This window comes from Arachis stenosperma, chromosome 1 (genome assembly GCF_014773155.1).
Source record: "Arachis stenosperma cultivar V10309 chromosome 1, arast.V10309.gnm1.PFL2, whole genome shotgun sequence".
Taxonomy (NCBI): Eukaryota; Viridiplantae; Streptophyta; class Magnoliopsida; order Fabales; family Fabaceae; genus Arachis; species Arachis stenosperma.
The window spans coordinates 84254495-84259766 of NC_080377.1; positions in this window are offsets into that span (position 1 = coordinate 84254495).

Here is a 5272-nt window from a genome sequence, read left to right on the forward strand (position 1 = left end):
TTGCAATTTTTGAAAAATCCTTTATAAACCTTCTGTAGAATCCTACATGCCCCAGAAAGCTTCTGATTGCCTTAACATTGGCAGGTGGTGGTAATTTGTCAATTACCTCTACCTTTGCTTTATCCACCTCTATTCTCTTGCTTGAAATTTTGTGCCCAAGGACAATTCCTTCAGTCACCATAAAGTGACATTTCTCCCAGTTTAAGACCAGGTTAGTCTTTTGGCACCTTTTCAGGACAAGTGCTAGGTGGTTAAGACAGGAGCTGAATGAGTCTCCATATACTGAGAAGTCATCCATAAAGACTTCCAGGAACTTCTTCACCATATCAGAGAAGATGGATAGCATGCATCTCTGAAAAGTTGCAGGTGCATTACACAGACCAAAAGGCATTCTTCTGTAGGCAAACACGCCAGAAGGGCAGGTGAATGCTGTTTTCTCTTGGTCCTGAGGATCTACTGCAATTTGGTTGTAACCTGAATAGCCATCCAAAAAGTAGTAATAATCATGACCAGCTAGTCTTTCTAGCATTTGGTCTATGAATGGTAAAGGAAAATGATCCTTTCTGGTGGCTGTATTGAGTCTTCTGTAGTCAATACACATACGCCACCCTGTAACTGTTCTTGTAGGAACCAGTTCATTCTTTTTATTATGAACCACTGTCATGCCTCCCTTTTTGGGGACAACTTGGACAGGGCTCACCCAGGGACTATCAGAAATAGGATAAATAATCCCAGCCTCTAGTAATTTAGTAACCTCTTTCTGCACCAACTCCTTCATGGCTGGATTTAGCCGCCTTTGTGGTTGAACCACTGGTTTGGCATTATCCTCCAATAGGATCTTGTGCATGCATCTTGCTGGGCTAATACCCTTAAGATCACTTATGGACCATCCAAGAGCTGTCTTGTTTGTCCTTAGCACTTGAATTAGTGCTTCCTCTTCCTGGGAATTTAAAGCAGAGCTTATGATCACTGGAAAAGTGTCATCCTCTCCCAGAAATGCATTCTTCAGGGACGGTGGTAGTGGTTTGAGATCAGGTTTGGGAGGCTTATCCTCTTCCTGAGGAATTTTCAAAAATTCTTTTATTTCCTCTGGTTCCTCCTGATCAGGCTGAACATCCTTGAAGATGTCCTCTAGCTCTGATTCTAAACTTTCAGTCATATTGATCTCTTCCACCAAAGAGTCAATAATGTCAGCGCTCATGTAGTCATTTGATGTGTTTGGATGCTGCATAGCTTTGACAGCATTCAACTTGAACTCATCCTCATTGACTCTCAGGGTTACTTCCCCTTTTTATACATCAATAAGAGTTCATCCAGTTGCTAGGAAAGGTCTTCCTAGGATGAGAGTTGCACTCTTGTGCTCCTCCATTTCCAGCACTACAAAGTTAGTTGGAAAGGCGAATGGCCCAACCTTGACAATCATGTCCTCAATTATGCCTGATGGATATTTAATGGAGCCATCAGCAAGTTGGAGACATATCCAGGTTGGTTTGACTTCTTCAGTCAACCCAAGCTTTCTGATAGTGGATGCAGGTATTAGATTGATACTTGCTCCAAGGTCACACAGGGCTGTCTTGGTGCAAGCACCTTCTAATGTGCATGGTATCATAAAGGTTCCTGGATCTTGAAGCTTTTCTGGTAAGCTTTTCAGAATGACTGCACTGCATTCTTCAGTGAGAAACACTTTTTCAGTTTCTCTCCAATCCTTCTTATGACTTAAGATCTCTTTCATGAACTTAGCATAAGAAGGTATTTGCTCAAGTGCCTCTGCAAACGGAATCTTTATTTTAAGAGTCATTAGATAGTCTGCAAAGCGGGCAAATTGCTTATCCTGTTCCGCTTGGCGGAGTTTCTGAGGATAAGGCATCTTGGCTTTATATTCTTCAACCTTAGTTGCTGCAGGTTTATTCCTTACATAGGTGGTTGGAGAAGCTTTTTTAGAGGGGTTACTATCAGCACTCTCAGGTGTCTGATTCCTCATTGGCGTTTGAACGCCAGGATTGGGTAAGGAATGGGCGTTTAAGGCAAACTTTTCCCCCTTTTCTGGCGTTTGAACGCCAGAACTGGGCAAGGAATGGGCATTTAACGCCAGCTTTTCCCCCTTTTCTAGCGTTTGAACGCCAGTAGTATTCCTTTCTGGGCCCTTACTGTCCTCAGAGGGATTTTGGGCAGTAGTTTGGTTATCCTCTGTCAATTGTTCCTTTCTTGGCTTTTTGCTACTTTGAGCAGTGTTATTCAATGTCTTCCCACTCCTCAGTTGAACTGCTTGGCATTCTTCTGTTATCTGTTTAGATAACTGTTGTTTTGTCTGATTCAACTGTGATTCTATGTTCTTGTTGGCAATTTTAGTTTCTTGGAGCATCTCTTTAAATTCTGCCAACTGTTTTGTCATCAGGAGTAATTGCTGATTAAGCTCAACAATCTGTTCTTGAGGATTAGGATCAGTAGCTACTGCCATAGCTTCTTCTTTTGTAGAGGGCTCACTGCTAGAGTACAAATGTTAATTTCTAGCAACAGTATCTATGAGCTCTTGAGCCTCTTCAATCGTCTTCCTCATATGTATAGATCCACCAGCTGAGTGGTTTAGAGACATCTGAGCTTTTTCTGTAAGCCCATAGTAGAAGATGTCTAACTGTACCCACTCTGAAAACATTTTTAAATTACAAAAACTTGGTGCACGAAATTGTGATCTCTACTTTTCACAACTCAAACAATCCCCAGTAATGGCTCCAAAAACTTGGTGCTCAATACCATGGTCTAAACATAATTTCACAACTTCGCACAACTAACCAGCAAGTGCACTGGGTCGTCCAAGTAATAAACCTTACGCGAGTAAGGGTCGATCCCACGGAGATTGTTGGTATGAAGCAAGCTATGGTCATCTTGTAAATCTCAGTCAGGCGGATTCAAATGGTTATGGATGATTTATGAATAAATCATAAAATAAAGATAGAGATACTTATGTAATTCATTGGTGAGAATTTCAGATAAGCGTATGGAGATGCTTTGTCCCTTCCGTCTCTCTGCTTTCCTACTGTCTTCATCCAATCCTTCTTACTCTTTTCCATGGCAAGCTGTATGTTGGGCATCACCGTTGTCAATGGCTACAGTCCCGTCCTCTTAGTGAAAATGTTCAACGCGCTCAGTCACAGCACGGCTAATCATCTGTCGGTTCTCAATCAGGTTGGAATATAATCCATTGATTCTTTTGCGTCTGTCACTAACGCCCAGCCTTCAAGAGTTTGAAGTTCGTCACAGTCATTCAATCATTGAATCCTACTCAGAATACCACAGACAAGGTTTAGACCTTCCGGATTCTCTTGAATGCCGCCATCAATTCTAGCTTATACCACGAAGATTCTGATTAAGGGATCCAAGAGATATCCACTCAATCTAAGGTAGAACGGAGGTGGTTGTCAGGCACACGTTCATAGGTGAGAATGATGATGAGTGTCACGGATCATCACATTCATCAAGTTGAGGAACAAGTGATATCTTAGAACAAGAATAAGCTGAATTGAATAGAAGAACAATAGTAATTGCATTAATACTCGAGGTACAGCAGAGCTCCACACCTTAATCTATGGTGTGTAGAGACTACACCGTTGAAAATACATAAGAACAAGGTCTAGGCATGGCTGAATGGCCAGCGTCCCAAAGATCTAAGAACTAGACGCCCAAAGATGATCCTAAGATCTAAAGTGATTAAAAGATTCAAAGATCTAAAGATGAAAAATACAATAGCAAAAGGTCCTATTTGTAGAGAACTAATAGCTTAGGGTTTACAAAGATGAGTAAATGACATAAAAATCCACTTTCGGGCCCACTTGGTGTGTGCTTGGGCTGAGCATTGAAGCTTTCATGTGTAGAGACTTTTCTTGGAGTTAAACGCCAGCTTTTGTGCCAGTTTGGGCGTTTAACTCCCATTCTTGTGCCAGTTCCGGCGTTTAACGCCGGGCAGTTTTGAGCTGATTTGGAACGCCGGTTTGGGCCATCAAATCTCGGGCAAAGTATGGACTATTATACATTGCTGGAAAGCCCAGGATGTCTACTTTTCAACACAGTTGAGAGCGCGCCAATTGGGCTTCTGTAGCTCCAGAAAATCCACTTCGAGTGCAGGGAGATCAGAATCCAACAGCATCTGCAGTCCTTTTCAGCCTCTGAATCAGATTTTTGCTCAGATCCCTCAATTTCAGCCAGAAAATACCTGAAATCACAGAAAAATACACAAACTCATAGTAAAGTCCAGAAAAGTGAATTTTAACTAAAAACTAATAAAAATATAATAAAAACTAACTAAAACATACTAAAAACATACTAAAAACAATGCCAAAAAGTGTATAAATTATCCGCTCATCACAGACAAACGCAAAAGAATCAATGGATTCTATTCTGACATGATCGAGGGCCAACAGCTGATTAGCCATGCTGTGACAGAGCATTTGGACCGTTTTCACTGAGAGGATGAGAAGTAGCCATTGACAACGGTGACACCCTACATATAGCTTGCCATGGAAGGAGCCTTGCAAATTCTGAAAGTAAGAAAGCAGTATGTTGCAGAGATTCAGAGGACAAAGCATCTCCAAAACTCCAACATATTCTCCATTATTAAAGTAACAATTATTTATTTTATGCTCTTTTATTTTTCATAATTCAAACTAATAATTATAATTGATATCCTGACTAAGAATAATAAAATAACCATAGCTTGCTTCAAGCCAACAATCTCCGTGGGATTCGACCCTTACTCACGTAAGGTATTACTTAGACAACCCAGTGCACTTGCTGGTTAGTTGTGCGAAGTTGTAAGAAATCTTGATTTTGATATTGGCATTACAATTTTGTGCACCAATAAGCATGCTCACACTAAGAGGAAAAGGCTGTGGTGCCGACGCAGAGATGGATGTGAGTCCTCCTAGCAGCGGCTGTGCAGACTAGTGTGCGTACGCACAAGACATAGAATCTCAGTTATTGTGTGCGCATGCACAATGGTGTGCGTGCGCACAATGCCCTATTTTTTCAAAAAATTTTCCTCAATTCTAAGGAACCCGACTTGAACTCAACAAAAGTTTCAACTCCAAAACATTCAAAAATTTATAAACTCATGATCCATATGAAAATTAACCTAACTAAGCTCAAAATTAAACTAATCCTAAGTTAACTCAGGGAAGTAAAAATGCAATGAAGTTGAATGACAAACAAATAAAAGGGTTAGAACAATGTTACCATGGTGGGGTGTCTCCCACCTAGCACTTTTATTTAAAGTCCTTAA